The sequence below is a fragment of the Podarcis vaucheri genome, assembly GCF_965113315.1.
Source record: "Podarcis vaucheri genome assembly, chromosome: 15".
NCBI classification, from domain to species: domain Eukaryota; kingdom Metazoa; phylum Chordata; class Lepidosauria; order Squamata; family Lacertidae; genus Podarcis; species Podarcis vaucheri.
This window is the reverse complement of record NC_138753.1, coordinates 40,671,767-40,689,527: the sequence shown is the minus strand read 5'-3', so window position 1 is coordinate 40,689,527 and position 17,761 is coordinate 40,671,767.

Genomic DNA, 17,761 nt, shown 5'->3' with positions numbered 1-17,761 from the left:
GAGGAGGAGGAGGAAGTGGAGTTTGGATTTGATATCCCACTTTATCACTACCCTAAGGAGTCTCAAAGCGGCTAACATTCTCCTTTCCCTTCCTCCCCCACAACAAACACTCTGTGAGGTGAGTGGGGCTGAGAGACTTCACAGAAGTGTGACTAGCCCAAGGTCACCCAGCAGCTGCATGAGGAGGAGTGGAGATGTGAACCCAGTTCACCAGATTACAAGACTACCCCTCTTAACCACTATACCACACTGGCTCTCAAGACTGAGCAATGTTCTACTGGGTCTGCTTACCATCTGGAATATGTATTGATACCATTCAAAGTGAGTGCATTGCTTCAGTTAACCTGAAGGAGGAGTAGGCAAAGGTTGTATGTGCCAGTGATGCCCTCACATATCTCAGTCATGAATGTGGATGAGCAAAGAAACAAATAAAGACACATAACACATGCAAAGAGTTCTAAACTAGAGATTTTGAAGAGTTTTGTTTAACAATGCAATCTAAAATGTGTATTTTGAATGAATTTATCATATTCATTTATACTTGTGCATTTAAATATGGATTTTATGCTCAGTCCTTTCCTTCCTCAGCTTTGATAAAGGAGGAACCTATGAAATGCATTTCCTAATTTCTATCCCTGATTGGACACCCTGCCTTTTGTACAGATACTTGACATCCCATGGAAATGTATGGAAATAACCTAGCTGAATTCAAATTGGAATTGCAAAAACTTGGATTTAGTCAACCTATGGCATGGCAGACTCACTCTTATATCAATGTGCTTTTCTTGTCTCAGCCCATAAGAAGAGTGAATGAATAATTTGGACAGTGAATTACTTGTAAATAAGTCTCCTGGGAAATGGAATAGGAATCTGTTTCTAACTTTTATGCCTAGCCTTCTTCCACAACAGTTGTATGGAATGAAGTGCTTAATGGAGCAAACTCTGCCTCTCTGCTTAAAACCTATAGGGATAAATGCATATGAATAAGAGCATAAATGTAGATTTGTTTACAGGGATGGATATATCAGTCTCATTCTGATCCCTGTCGATTTTGCACATGTTCATTTATAAGTTCATCCTATCTTTCTGTATAATACTATTAAATCACTAAGGACTTATTTAAATACATATTTTTATCTCCAGAAATGCATTTTAAAATGTATTTTTTGCAAAAAAATGCATCTTTCACATATTCTGATATGTTTCATTAAGCTGTATTGCTACTGCATAGCAAAACTTGGAGAAATGCAAAATCTAGAGGATAATTACTAGAGGTCTGTAAAGGTAAAGGTACCCTTGACCGTTAGGTCCAGTCGTGAATGACTCTGGGGCTAATCTCCTTCTATAGGCCGAGGGAGCTGGCATTTGTCCGCAGACAGCTTCCAGGTCATGTGACCAGCATGACTAAGCTGCTTCTGGTGCAACGAAACACCGAAACCAGAGCAGCGCACAGAAACACTGTTTGCCTTCCCGCTGGAGCAGTACCTATGTATTTATCTACTTGAACTATTTTGGGGTGTGCTTTCAAACTGCTAGGTTGGCAGGAGATGGGACTGAACAACGGGAGCTCACCCTGTTGCAGGGATTTGAACGCTTATGCTGCCCAACTAAGTTCAGGTACAAATCTTGGATCCTTAAAACTTCCCTATAATAGAGAGCAGGGGAGGCATCCAACTTTGCTGTTGCAAATCAGGATTCAAAGTTGTTTTCCTTTTGTATGAAATTAGCAAGTATTGTGGCCCATCGTGAGTGGATAATGCCTGAAAGACAAAGAGATCCATGAGATTTTGTGCGGCATGAGCACATTAACTTGATTTGCTAAGAAAGGATCTGTCTATAACTTTTGTTGTGGTTGTTGTCATCACAGAATTCTATGGAATTTGCAGCTTGGTAGCTTGGAAATCTATCAAATCTCATGAGGCTATTGCCCTGGTTTTCCAACAAAGGCATCTTACTTTGAAAATGTCATTTAAAAAAATTTAGCTTCAAAAGTACAGCATTTATTTAAAATAACCCATGTTTTGCTTCAAACTCCTTCTAGTAAAGGAACTGACCAAATCAGTCATCAGTCATGCAAGCTGTGAAGGATTTTCTCCCCACCCCATGAATCACTACAACTGCATCTCTGAATTCCAAGTATCTGAAGATGTAGCTTGCACTATTTATGAACTTGGATCCATCTTCCTTGCAAGTTTATAAAAAGCACTGAACACTTCATTCACAGTACAGATTTGCTGAAAATTGTAGTAATTATGATTTCTGGAACACAGCCTGGGTAAAGGCAAAACAGACAAAATCAGCATTTGCAGTTGCCAGACCCTGAAATTATCTGGAAGACTGCACAAGCACTTCTCGTTATGTTAAAGATGCTGAATTTACTGTGAACCTTTTATTAGGCAATATCAATAGGTTGGCTTCTTTCTTCTTTGCTTTTTTGGTTAGGTGGGAAAGTTTTTCCTTCCCTCTGATCTACCTGTGGGATATACAAAGCTGCATGCAAACATCAGGCTCAAACAGCTGTTGGGATAACAAGCTGTGAAACAGTTTCTGACCACCTGAGCAGGCCTGTTTTAATGCTAGAAAACTACTAGGTGCTAAAGAGAAGGCTATAGCTTAGCTATACCAAAAGCACAAACCTCATTTGCACAAAGATGGTCACTTTTTAAACCTTTACTAGGGCTTGGGGCAGAAGGGAGTCAGTGGTACACACAGCACAGCACTGGTCTCTAGCTTTCTCATTAGCAATGAGCAAGAAACCAGCTGGGGATTGTGCACACCTCCCCCAAGTTATAGAACATTGGTCTTCAACCAGTGGATTGGGACCCACAACCAGTGGATTGAGTCACAAGGCTGAACCAGGTGAGTTGCAGCAAATGAGTTGCTGCCATATTGGATTTCAACTTAGGCTGACCCATTCAAAGGAGCACTACTTGTGAGTCTGGTCAGGATGTGTTCTGATAAGATTTATTAATTTCCACAAGAGCTGCAGTGTGGCAGGAGAAAGACAGGCATACTTATAACATATTTATTTTGGAGCAACCACATCGTCATGCCTTTCTCCTACCACACGGCACCACTGGCTTTCATTCAACAGGTGGAGACTTCCATTGCATGAAGTTCAATTGTAGAATATGAATTTCTGCCCCTCCCAAAGCTGCTAAAGTCAGAGGAGCCTGCCCTGCTCCCCAGAATAATCCCACTTTCACTCTTTCTGAGGAGGACATATTCCTGAGATTTGTTGTTAAAAGTCAACCCCCTCCCCAGGCCTGCTCAAGGTTACTTCTTGCAGATTACTTACTACGACTGCAAAACTTAATTGGTAGCAAAACATGCTCATGATATATTTGAAATAAGGAGGCTGAGATAATGGGACACATATGAGATTTTCAAAGACATATTGATTCTTGTGTGTTAGTGTAATAAATACTGCAAAAGAACATTAAAGAAGGAAAAGATGGACTTTCCATCTAATAATGAATGGAAACCTCTGTTTATTAAATCATAATGTATCATACTCACCCTTCAATATTTTGAAAGACACCTATATTGAGCTTTTAGTACTGTATAATATCCTAACTGATTGGTTTAAAGGCAGCTGATTGAACAACTAAGAATATTTAACTGGGGGGACTTCCGGGGAGGAATCATGGTGGACTAGTCATCTCCTGTCGACACTCCATCAACAGAGATAATTATGTGGCGATCAATGACAGCCAAGCCATAAATTTTGGTTATCACATTATCTCTGGAGGAACAGAGATAACAGGGGAGTAATTTCTGATGCTCTGAAAAGGCTACTCTTCACACCGAGGAACTGATAAGTTATCAAGGGACTTGGATAGGGTGAGTGGCTGAGCAGAAGAAGCTCTACAGGATGAGTAATCAGCCTCAAGACTGAAACAGATACCTCCAACCTTTTCTGTCACATTTGTCAGAATTCATATGTTACACCGGCTGAGATCCTGTCTACCTGTGTCCTGTCTCACCAGAGTGGTACATGCTCTGGTTTTTCCTGCTTAGACTACTCCAATGTGCTCTAAGTGGGGTGATTCAGAAACTACAACTAATCCAGAATGCAGCTGCCAGGTTAGTGACTGGGAGTGGCTGCTGGGACCATATAACACCGGTCCTAAAGGATATACATTGGCTCCCAGTACATTTCTGAGCACAATTTAAAATGTTGGTGCTGACCTTTAAAGCCTTAAATGGCCTTGGCCCTGTATACCCAAAGGAGCGTCTCTACCCCCATCATTCAGCCCAGACACTGAACTCCAGCTCTGAGGGCCTTCTGGAGGTTCCCTCGTTATTAGGTTGTAGGGAACCAGGCAGAGGGCCTTCTTTTAGTCACACCCACCCTGTGGAATACCCTCCCATCAGACGTCAAGAAAACATCTGAAGGGAGGTTTTTGTCTTACTGTGTTTGATGTTTTAATTTGCTGGAAGCCTCTCAGAGTGGCTGCAGCAACCCAGTCAGACGTATATAAATTGTGGTGGTGGTAGTGGTTAACCTTTCATGCCTAATGCAAACATCTCTGCATGGCATTTTAAATACAATGCAGTCAAAGATTACATTGTATTTATATTGAAGGTATCTTTAGCACTCCCTGACCATAGACCATGCTGGCTGAGGATGATGGGAGCTGGAGTCCAGCAACATCTGGAGGGTCATGGGTTCTCTGTCCCTGAGGTATAATTTCTGCAGATGCAAACAGGAAAATAATTGCATCATTGAATCTACAAATAGCACATATCATATTCTGTTCTATTCTACATTAGTAATTGTGAGGTCAGAATGATATTTGAGTGTGAAAATGTGATAATGTGATTTAAGAATACTTTTCCTGAATTTATCAAAAAAGGGCATGATCATAATATGCCTGATATATATGGTTCCCCTTTAACCAAGCCTTTGGCCGATCGACATCCAATGCCCTTTTACAACATGCTGGAGGAGGGCGTTATTGGGTTGCTTTTGCTTTTATTTTGATTATGTATTTTGTGGTTTTATATTGTTATTTTATCTTGTGATTCACCCTAAGACAAATATAATAATAATAATAATAATAATAATAATAATAATAATAATAATAATAATAAAAAATTGCAAAATATATTTTATTTTTGGATTTGTGGAGTCAGGTGATAATATGGCTCTGTCACTACTAAGGTCAACTTTTTAATTGTCACCATAACCTGCTTTCAAACCTGCTTTTTGAAATTCAGCTTGGGCCTGAGTTGAGTCAAGCCTATTTCAACACACCTTTACAAACCTGACAGACCATAAGTGTTAATCATCAAGTACATCAACTGTGCCATGCTATATGCTTGATGACCCAATTTGCATGAATGACTAACATGACATTTCACGTACTTTTACAGAGTCTCCAAAGCTTGAACCTGACTATTTAGGAGTTTGATCTAAATTTCCAGTTATCAAATTAATATTAGCAATACAGAACACTTGTGGTTTAATGCATTGAAGTGGACTTGTTAAATGCTACCTTCATCAACAAGGGTCACTTGGTAAATGTTACCCTGGTCATAATGGAAACTGCATAGATGTCTCAATAATGTGGATCAGATCTTTCAGATCTTTCTATCCTCATCTCCCAGCAGCATACTTACTCTGTGGTCACGGCCCACAAAATTGGCCTCTGCCCATGTGGCTGGATCAGCTAAATATCCCAGCCATACAGAAGAAGCTCATGGTAAAACATATATGGCAAAAGAGGGCTCATATGTTTAGTTATTCTATGGATTTTCAGAGCACTGTCTGGAGGTTTCCAGAACACTGTATGTATTAGATTTGCTGCAACAGAATCCCTGATCTGGACCTTATATACAGTAGAAAAGAATTTGCTCTCCACAACAATAATGCATATCAAAAGCTTGACCGGAAACAGTCTTAAAACAGTTACAAATTAAAAATACAAGATACAAAGTAACACATTGATCTTAAACAAATAAGCAATGTGGTTCCATCTTCTTTTTAGTCCTTAATTTAGTCCAAGAACTGTCTTCTCTCTGATTGCAGAGAGACAGAGAGATCCTAAGCAAGTTGCTTGCTCATCATAACAGAGCTTAGCCACTTGTTGCTGCTGGCTCAATCACCTATGAAGACAGAATTCTCAGGTTTCACTTTCCCACAGAGAGATCTACAGCTCCAGTTTCCTAAAGACTGAAATGGAAACATCCAACCATTTCTGTTGCATTTGCCAGAGTGTAACCTTCAATGCCTAATGCAACCCTCTCTTTGGAAATCAAAACCTTTATATACGTTTTTGAAACTTTAATACATACAAACATTATATTTTATGCATATTAAACTTATATTGTTAACAGACTGTTCCGTCTGTATTGGATCAGTTTCAGATATTGTGATATTGTAAGGTGCTTCAGTGGGTGGTGATGACCCAGCTTTAGGCATGTTAGGAGGAAATTTAATATCTGGATCCATTTCAGTCCAGTTTCAAGTACAGTCATGCCACTGAAACCACTTTGGTCATCCTGGTTGATAACATTTGTAAGGAAATGTTGGGGGCGGGGGGGGTGCAGCCCTCCTTGTTCTTCTTGAACAAGGTGGGGAGAGCAATTTTCAAAAAGTAGTTATGGGTGCAGTGTTTTGTGCCATGAACATTGTCCTATGGTGTCCTACAGGGTTTCACCTTGTCCCCTCTACTATTTAACATCTAAGCAAAACCACTGGGAGATGTCATCAAGAGTTGGGGTGAGGCATCACCAATATGCAAATGACACGCAGCTTTATCTCTGCTTCATCTGAATCAGGATAGCGGCAGCCAGAGTATTGACCAGGGCTGGTTATAGGAAGCATACCATTCTCTTGTTACAACACCTCCACCTTCCCAGCACAGTTCAAAGTGCTGGTTATGACCTATAAAGCCCTACATGGCTTCAGTCCAAGCTACCTGAAATATTGTATTCCCTCATATGAACCTTTCCAGGTTCTGAGATCATTGGGGGAGACCCTTCTCTCAGTTCTGCCACTCTCTCAGGCATGCGACTTACAGAAGTAAGAATTCTAAAATGAAACGGGGACTAGTACTGAAGCTAGATATAGTCACAAAATTTCCCTCTCCTAGGCAAAGGTTAAGTGTGTGTGTGATAGAATATATGGGAACCAGGCATTGAACACAGGCATCTAGGTGTGATTTTGGATTTTTATTAAAACAGCATTAGAACCATTGACCGTTCAGCATATGGAGTCAGAACCCATGGAGAGGACACAAACATGATGCACACAGAGAGCACACCAATGGCACACTCAGATGACACGCATCAGTGACACCACCACCCCAAGTATACATAGGTATATAAGAGGATCCAAGATATGTCCAGGGAAAATGAAAAATATTACAAATGAGAGAGAAAGAGTAAAATCCAGGAAAGTTTTAGTGAGTGTTGGATTGTGCTGGTAATCAATCAACAATGACTCATCTGGAAGGATGACTAAGGGGAATGGTCCTCCTGAATGGATATAGCTTTTGAGAACAATGAATATGACTTGAAGTTGTCTGACTCATCCTGGAAGAACCATTGAACTATCTAGTTTGTACAATGGATGCTCGGGTTATGAACGTGATCTGTGCCCACACGGTTTTGCATAACCCAGCCCAAGGATTCCCAGCCTGGCACAGCCATGCAGTTTATGTTTTAACCCATTCCCCAATTAATCAATACCCTGGCATTTATTCATTTCTAGGGTTCACCCCAAATCTCAAACAATACTTACCTTTGGCTCGGGAAAGGGTAAAGCAGAGGTTGTGGCTGCAAGGCTTTCCCAGTTTCCAGAAGGATGTGTTCCCCTAGGAATAAGCAGTCCCACCATCCTCCATCAGAAAGTGATGCTCTATGTGGCATTCCCACTGAGCTGCAGCAGTTCTGCTGTTATAAAGCAGAGACCCAGAAGCTCATTATGTTGTCCATCAAGCATCACATCATGTTTTATCTCCAGCATGGAACATTCAGCAACTATTCAACATCAGTGTTCACAGGAAAGGATTATGAGTAGGATTCCTGGAAGCAAATTTGTTTTAGCCCTTGAAATGGCCTTCAAGAAGTATATATGAAAGAAGACTTCAGATTTTCGCTATTCTAAAGAATGAAAAGAATTTATCTTATCCCCATTTTTCCCCTTGAGGGAGACTGAGAAGAATGTTGACGAGGTTTAAAAGCAGGGGAGGGGACGGAAAGAGATTTACAAGTTTCATCCCAAAACCAAGCAGCCTCCATTCCACCAAGGTTAGCTGACACAAGCACAAAAAAACCCCTGTAATAGTCATAAATTTATCACCCACAAGATCTGTTGATGCTAGAACCTGTTTCATCATCCAACATTTAAAATACGAACACAGTGCAAGCCATGTTATTAGCCTATAAAATAATGCCACATTTGAAATCTTAAAAGGATATACACACCGTCTTGAGACATCCTCATCTGATATTGAAGCACATGCATGCATAAACTTAAAATATTGTCTTGTCTCATGTTTTGTCCCTGGCTGTTTACATAGAAACTAATTACAAAATGAGTTGCTGGCATAGCCAACATTTTTCTGGAAGAGGCCTAGAACTTCAAGAGGCGTAGTAACTTCTCTAGCTAGGCCACATCTCTGAGCCAGCTCTGCAGGAGGTGGCCCCTGTCATAGCTCTTTCTCCTGAAGGGGCCATGTAATAAATATTTAGTTGATATTGCATACATCACATTGATTATATTGTCTCACCTGCACTCTGCAAGAGAGTGTCCACTGCAGGTACCATCTCACTAAGAGGTCCATTCCATATGATGTATGAATGAGATCATTAGTGTGGTAGCACTTGCCCTTTGGAGTTCTTTCCCATTGCATATCAGACGTGAGCTGTCTCTATTGTCTTTTTAATCAATATAATATATAGAAATGTAATAAAAATGCAGCCATACAACAAACAGATAAGCCTTTTAAGGATACATTTTTATCCTAGTCTGTTGCTGCATTAGAAATGAAATTGTTTGTATAATATGTTTTATGGGAGGCGAGGCTCAAATGAAATAAATAAATAAGCCTCAGGCTCTCTAGAGTAAAAAAAGGGGGGTGAAGGTCTCATGATTTGCTCCCCCAAATCACCCACATCATTTGCAGACAGTAAACTAGGGAGGACTTTGGTGGGGGGTTTTGTGGGGGGTAGATATTGCTTTATGTTTCAGGGGCACGCTTATCATTAGAAAGACAGGATACTGCCTAATACTGGGTTGGAACCTTGGTCCATCTACTTCAGCATTGTCTACACAGATTGTCAGTGGCTTGCCAGGGTTTCAGGCAGCCCTCCCTGAAGATGTCAAGGATTTAATCTGGGGCATTCTCTGTGCTAAGGAAATGCTCTACCACTGATATTTTGCTGCACCAGCTGGTTTTGCACACACACTGACACATAGCAAAGTCCTCTTGCTTAGAAGCCACTACATTGTCTCCCTCCCATCACCACCAAATGCCCTTGACTGATGCTGTGACATCACCTAGCATCATTCTAGGCCAGGGTGGTCCAACACATGGCCTGAGAGCTGGGTGCAGCCCTCAAGGCCTTTTTAGGTGGCCCTCAGCAACATTTCACCACCCCCCCTGCAGTCCTCACTCTGCATTCCCAAAGCGAGGAGCTGGGCTTTAGGAAGGCGGTATGAGGGCTCTGAAAGGGTCCTCTGGTCCTCTCGTCTTCTTTCCAAAGCCTAGTAAGCACATCTCAGCTTGGGGAAGGAAGTGAGAGGGGTCTAGGACCCTTCCAGAACCTCACACCTCCTTCCCCAAAACTGGCACTTACTTGGCCTTGGGAAGACAGCATGAGGGCTGGGTGTGTGTGTGTCACATTTTGGCCTCACTCCCCCCCTCCCACACAACAAGGCAGTGTGTGGCCAGTGGGTTCCTTTTCAAAGTTTTCATGTGGTCCACTTTGTATAAAAAGTTGGACCACTCTGTTCTAGCTTGTTCTAGTGCAGGCTTCCTCAACCTTGGCCCTCCAGATGTTTTGAGACTAAAATCCCCATCATCCCTAACCACTGGTCCTCCTAGCTAGGGATCATGGGAGTTGTAGGCCAAAAACATCTGGAGGGCCGAGGTTGAGGAAGCGTGCTGATCCCGGGGGAGGGGGGTTACCCTGAGGCATGGTCAAAGTCCGGTCCTGGGTCGAGGGTCTGGAGACTGTCCACCAAAGGGGAAGCGGGGTCCAAAGCAAGAAGCCAGGCGTGGTCGGGAACTCTGGAAAAACAGGTCTGGGTGCTGGCAGAAACAGGTTTCCAATGTCGTTGCTCCTGCAACCTGGGACTGGGCTGACTGGCCTTTATCTCCTCTGGGGCCTAGGGCGGTCCCAGCCCACAGGTGACTCGCCTCTCCTGGCCTTAAGGCGAGCACTCCTCCTGAGAGAACTTAGTTCCCTCCGCCTCTCTGCCCTGAGCCTCTGCAGCTCAGGAGAGGCGGGAGGGTTACTGGACCCAGAGGCAACCTCACCTTCCCCTGACAGGGCTGAGAGTGGAGCACCTGCAGGCAATGGGTCCTCCATCACCTCAGACAGAGTGGATGCATCTAGTGTTTGCTCCTGAGGACCCGGCACAGGTGCAGGCCCTTCAGATTCAAGGCCCTGCCCCGGCTCAGCCGGCCCTGGAGGCGGGGACTCCTGTGCAGGCTGGGATTCCTCCAGTTCAGCCTCTGAATCAGATTCCCAGGCCATCACAGGAAGCCTGTTCTAATGAGACATGTTCTGTTGTGACATGTGACAGCACCCCCACCCCATTGCCCCCCAAAAAACATTTAGGAAGCTACCATCACTGTAACATGGTGAATGTGTGTCTGTCTACACCCGGTGAAAAACCTGAATTGCTCAAAAGAACCAGTTGATTGCGACAATTTGTCCTCTCAATAGAGATGCAGCAATCATAGGAGCCAACTCCCAGGGGCTGAGGTCCCATTGGAACCTCAATAAAATATTTGAGGGGGCAAGGCCCTCACAAAGTTGATGGGCAGTGCTGCATCTTGTTTGTGTCCCGCATCTTGTGGTTGATTATGCAGGTTGGAGCTTAACTGCTCCTCCCCCCCAAAAAAATATTTTATTCAAGTTGGCACCCCACCGGCAATCTAGATGTTGCTGTTGCTTACACTCTTACCCCAAGCATTTTAAAATAATAATATTGATGGTAACCACACACAGAGCAACCGTTGACAACCAGTGGCCACTCCAAGCAGCATATGGATGTAAAAGAGATTAAAAAGAAACTAAGCAAATCATTACTCAGTTATGTGAACAAAGAGCAACTTAGCAATGGTATTTTAAGCAACTTGAAACTATATTGAGTTAGTTGATGAACAGTTCTGTTTATATCGCTGTACAGTCTAATATTAGAATAGATATTTTTGAATGAATGCAGCTGAAAGTGTCAAAGAACTTTTGGAAGAGATACATTATTTATTTGTATTTTATTTATTGATGACATTTCTAGGCCACCTTTCAGCCGAAGCTTAGAAGATAGCTGATAATACAAAGGTTTTAATAATCCAACAATTATCATGAATGCTAAATTCAAAATCCCACCAGTGGACAAAGCAGCTAAAATCAGATGTAAAAAATTAAAAAGATCAAGGAATAAAATTATTCATTAAAATCGGGGGGGGGGGGACACTGTCTTCATATGACTCAAAAATAAGACGACAAAGTCCCTGCCTTCCTGGGTAGAGCATTCCCAAGCTTGGGTGCCACCACTGAAGTGCTACCAATGACATCTCTGAAGGCTGTTGCTTCTGGAGCAGGACCTGTATTATAATAAACATCCTACTGTGTCACTTTGCCTCTGGGACTGATGGGCCCTCTATTCTGCCTTGTTGAGTCAATAGATGTAGTCAGTGCCACTAAGGACAAATCAGTGGGGAGATATGCCTCAATTTTCTCCTTGTGTCACATCAGGAGAGTGGATCACTAGGTCCCTCTCTATTAGCAGTCACTGATTTAGACAAATAATAATAATATGTTTACAGATTATTTTGAAAGCTATAGAAGGTTCAGTGTCCATTTTGCTGTGGGCCTCCAATAAAACATCAGAGGTGAAAAGAAGAAGAACTTGTTTTATCAAGTTTGTATTTGCTATCCTGGGTTCCTTTGGGAGAAAGTATATCAAACAAACAAACAAACAAACAAACAAATGCTGCTAGCATATAGAAATGTTTTCAAATCAATGGGGCAATTAAGTTGCAGTGAAACATGCTTGCAAATGCTTGTAAGCATACAGTATAATCCATATATCTTTTCTGGCCCATGTATGGCCCATCGAATGTGGACCATTCAAAATAAGGAGTAAATCAAAATCCTCCCCCAACTCTACTTGTGTAATCTATTTCCAGAAATAGTTTTTAAGACTCTCTGTGAAGGAATCACAAAAGGGGCAGGTTCAGCTGAGTCACAGAGCAATAGAATTGTAGAGTTGGAAGAGATCCCAAGGATCATCTGGTCCAAAACCCAGCAATGCGGGAATCACAGCTAAAGAAGCCCTGACGGGTGACCATCAAAGCTCTGCTTTAACATCTCCAATGAAGGGGAACCCTCGTGTTCTGAAGTAGTCCACTCCAGTGTTGAACAGCTCTTACCACTTTAGTCAGAATCTCCTTTCTTGTAATTTGAATCCATTGGTTTGAGTCTTACCCTCTGGAGCAGCAGAAAGAAAGCTTGCTCCATCATCCATGTAACAGCCTTCCAGATATTTGAAGATTATTAGCCTTTGTTCATTTGTTCATATGTTAAAACTGTTTGTAAATAAGATTCCCCCCCAAAAAAAATATTTTCATAGTAACTCTATTTAAATTGCAGCCTTATATTATATGCAGTGACAAGATGTCTTTTTTTCTGTTTGTGTCCTGAACATCTCATTTGGTAATGTTATGTAAAGTGCTAACAAAAACAGAAGGCTATAAAGCAGACTTCCTTCTTCCTGCTCAGCATTGCCAACTATTGCCAGTTTAAGTAATTCCAAGAGACAAAATCTCCAGTGGAGAGAAACAGCTGTAGAACTCTTGACGAGCCTCCAGAGGGTCTCAATATGTGTCAACGGCTGCCGATTTCAGACTTGACAGATCAACCAAAGAGGACCATATCTGACACCTGTTGCCTTGCCTGATTGCACTTTGCACCAGTTGTCTTTATGGGCCTTTGCATACCATTACCCATGATCCTTTGAAATATTACCTATAAAACTGTCTTTAATGGGTAGTTGTGCATGAACCGTTAACAACTTGCTTCTTCTGTTCTGGGCATAATGCAAGAGTTCCAAATTAAAGCCAGAAAAGGAAATAAAACTGCTGTTTTGTAATGATGATTCACCTAGCAAATTATCCCTCTATCTGTAGCAGAGAAAAGGAAGAAAAAAATATTTCTCGCTTGGAAATGGGAAAGGTATGCACAGGTATGTTCCTAGACCTTTGATTTTATTTTTATTTTTTTAAAAAGAAGTTCGAGTTGTTAAACAGCATTATTTCTGAGTCCAGAGGCAAGCTTTCTTCTGTGGAAGGCCAGAAAGAAACTTGAGACAAATTTCTGCAAGGAGAAGTGTCTGCAAGGAGAAGTGTCTTGCAGAGGAATTTTGATTTTTTAAATTCCCACTCCTCATAAAACCTTAGAAGAAGCACATTTTGAACTTTAGTTGTATGGTGTAGGGGGAGAGATTTTTAAGCCTTCTGGAATACTAAGCTTGACATGATCACAATAATTGTCTTTTTAGAAGTTGGGATTGGATCCAGTACTAGTCATACTCAGTAGACCCACTGAAATGAATAGATATGGCTAACCTAGGTTCGTTCATTTCATTGGGTCTACTCTGAGTAAAGTTGCATACAACCCATAGAACTATTATGAATCATAGCATCATAGGATTGTAGAGTCGGAAGGGACCACGAGGGTCATCTAGTCCAACCCACTGCAGTGCAGGAATCTTTTTGCCCAAGGTGTGGCTTGAGCCCGTTCCTGAGTGGGGTCATCCAGAGTTCTGGAGTATGTTTTTTTTCGCAATATGCTTCTAAGTAATACATACTTTAATTTAATTATTGTGCATCTTTAGATTTTTTAAATAAAAAATCCAAATAATAATCGAGTCATCCTGAGTGCCTCATGCTGAGACCGAAAAGTTGGATATAAGAGTTTTTTAAGATAGCAAACAAAAAAACTGCAAAACTTTTACATAATATGGTTCTCCTTTATTACATATGCATGAAAGGAAGAACATGCATTCCACCCCCCAAATAATCTTTATTAGTTTTCCGGTTACATACTCCACATACACATAATGTGTTGCATTTTACATTTATACTTGCTCCTAAGCGCTGGCTTCCCTCCTTCCTTCTTCTGGTTTTTTATATCACATATAATTTTATCGCATTATTTTCATCCATTTTGTATATTGTTATTCATTTTCCATATTTGTCCATAGAATATCCATAAACAAATAAATCCTCCTGTTTATACAATTCTTGTTGTCTGTCTGTATTCATTTACAACTACTGAAAGAACATACATTTAAACCACCTAAGACACATGGGAGCATGTGGAATGATATTTTTAAAGCAGCAACTGTAGAAATATTTTTTTTATTGTATTATATTACTAATGTAATTACCTGGACGTAGCTGGGGCTGTTTTTTTAGGGGGGGTAGGGGAAAACTGTATTTGATTGCTTGTATTTGATTATATGTTGTTCTTATATTCAACTAATAAAATATTCCCCCAAAAAAGATAGCAAACAAAGGGAATTAGAACTGAGAGGACATTGTCATGTCTGAAGTACAGCTCTCACAGGTTAGAATGGGGGGGCAGATTTGCCACACCCCAACTCCTCTCCCAAGAATACTCATTTGGTTGGTCCTGGGGAGGAGTTGTGTAATCTGGTGCCAATTTGGGAGCCAATCAGAGTGGGAAGGAGAGATTGCTATTTAAGCCTCCCCCAAACCAGCTCAGTCTGCTCCTTTCCCCCCTATACAGGGTGGACTTAGCTACTTGCCTGTTTGGGGGCCCAGTAGAATTTTGGGGGGAGCTCCACAATTGGCTACAGGATCCTCCATTTTGCCTGCTGCATGTGTTGGAATGGCATACTTTTGATTTATTTAATTGGCCATTAGTCTGGGCAGGAAAGAGTATGAGTTGCAGGGCAATCAAATGAGTCAATATTGGATTCAAGGTCACTCTTTGTCACACAGCCCTGCTTTACTGGGGAATGTCATGAGGGGTGCCCTCTAGCTTGGCATGTGCACTGGGGTGAATGCTGAGCCAGTGTGGTCACAGTGTGCATGTCAAATTCATATATCCAAGGTGCTCGGGGTAAGGAGGAAGAATTGTTGTTTCCTGAGTCTTCCATAAGGGTGTGATGGCAATGGAGTGGACCAGAAGGAATCTGCTTCTCCCTAAGAAGAGCATCCTAGGTTCAAAGTCTGGCATCTTTCGTTATAAAGGGTGTCAGATCTCAGGGCTCGTAAGGAACCTCTACCACTCTCAGTCGGAGAACCCTGAACTAGATGAACCTGTGTCCTGACGTCGTGTACAGCAGCTTCCCATAACCTTTGGGCTGCCTCTGCTAGCTGACAGCCACTCTGAAAATGGCATCTGCTAGCAAGAGCACCATGCCTTTTGACACAAATACCCAGCAGCACAGCAAAACTATTTTCAGCAACCAACAGCTTGCTTCTAAGACCAACATATTGTTCAAAACGCTGTGTGACTTAAAGCCCCATAAGACCTTCCTCCCTTCACTGGTACTTGGCTTTATATTTAGACAATAATGAATTATTGGAGACACATGCCAGAGGCATGCTCAGGCAGTCAGGCACAAAAAAGAGAAGACTGGGAGAGGAAACAACAACAACAACCCCCTTACAAGAAGTGTAAGGACAGGGCAGAAATGTTCTGATGAGATTAGAAAGACTTTTTTCTTCTTCAGGGTGTCTTTTCTCAACTCATACTGAAAACAGTATTATAGTCTTAAAAGTGTGTGTGTGTGTGTGTGTGTGTGTGTGTGTGTGTGTAAAAGCCAGAACAATAATAACATGTAGATAAGGAAAGAGTAAGAAAAGACGATAAACAATCTGCTCTGCTTAGAAATTAGCCTCATGCACTCAATGTTTGGGAAGTAATATAGAAATATTTGGCCAGTCAAGAGCTGTAAAACCATCAGTGTTGAGAATGCCCTCCACTGACACTTTGGCATGGAGGAGATACCGAGACCGGGTAACACCAAGTGGACAACCACTGTTTGGCAATAGCCATCCATGTTAACATTATAGAAGGATGAGGCAAGGTGAATGCAATTTATAGCCAGGAACCAATGTCTGTTGGGTACCTGGATAGAGGGGGCCAAGTGCACAGAAACCTCACACTTTTGTGTGACTGGAACATGATCTACTGTCACATCTACTACTACATCCACTGTGACATCCCCCTTCGTGGAAGCTTACCCATTAAATGTCATCTTCAGTCTGAAAAGGGTTAGCCAGCCCTGATAAAATGCATTCCTGTTCCCCGTCCATTACGGTATTTCTGCAGGGACAATAGTAGCATAAAGGGATCAATGCAGGTTTTGAACAGGGGAGGGAAGGCAGAAGGAAGGACTGTATTTTATGTGGTTTTCTTATAGTTCCTTTCTTTTCATATCTCATAATAACTGGAGATTTAGATACTCCTGAAGAAAAACTATCAGTGGGTGGCATCTTCTATTAATGCTTCTAAATATCTAGGAGAGTCAGCAGATTAAAATAAAAAATAAAACTAGACTGCTACACATGCCTACAATCTCCGGTGCTTCTTGACATTTGCAGCTTGGGGCAAATTAAGGCACACTGACATCTAACCATTAGCGATTGTCAAAAGTGTGCTGCGTACTCAGAACCAGCATGAGGTGGTGGAAGAACATACACAGGTTCATCAGTCAGTTCACCATTTGCTTCAGGAAAAGCTACTTTCTCTCCCTGCATCTATTTTCCATTGGTAAACTAAAGTAATAACAAGTGCAGACTTTGGAAAGAAATATTGCTGTCTGTGTGTGCCATGTTATGAGATACTACTCTGTAAGCACTAAACATGAGAATGGATGAGGCAAAATTTCGAAGGCATTAAGGAAACCAGCTCCCACATGACCAAAATCCTCGAGACTATGGGTGATATTCAACTAAGTTTTATTCAGAGTAGATTTATTGAAGTTAATGGACCTAATTTCAAGGGATCTACCCTGAGTAAAAGTTAGTTGATTACCACACAATTGCACTATTGGGCATTATTGCACTTGAATGCCTTAACTCCAAGTAAGCTTACAACCTAGTTTTCATGCTAAAAGAGCATAAATATGTGTAACAACGGAGCCTTTTTGCAATTACAGTTTTTGTCATGAGGAAGCTGTCAGGGTGGGGTGGGGTGGGGGTTTGACATTTCACTTACTCCAGTCTTTCTGGTGATCCAAGCTATTTTTTTCCATCCTCAAGAATTCCTCGTATAGGCACTCTAAAATGGTAAAGTTTGTCCTTGTGGAAGAACCAATGTAGATATCATTCTGAAATTTGGCAGGCTTCACTCCCTCAGAAGGGGTGGCCATACCTGGAAATGGCATCCACTTCTGGCAGAAAATCAAAATTTGTCCCTTGTTAAATAAAAAATAAATGTGCAAAACAAAAACAACACACACCTCAAACTTTGGGTGCATCTTCTTGCATTTGGGTTGAGGTTAATCCACTTGGGAAGGATGCAAATTTCATCCATTTCT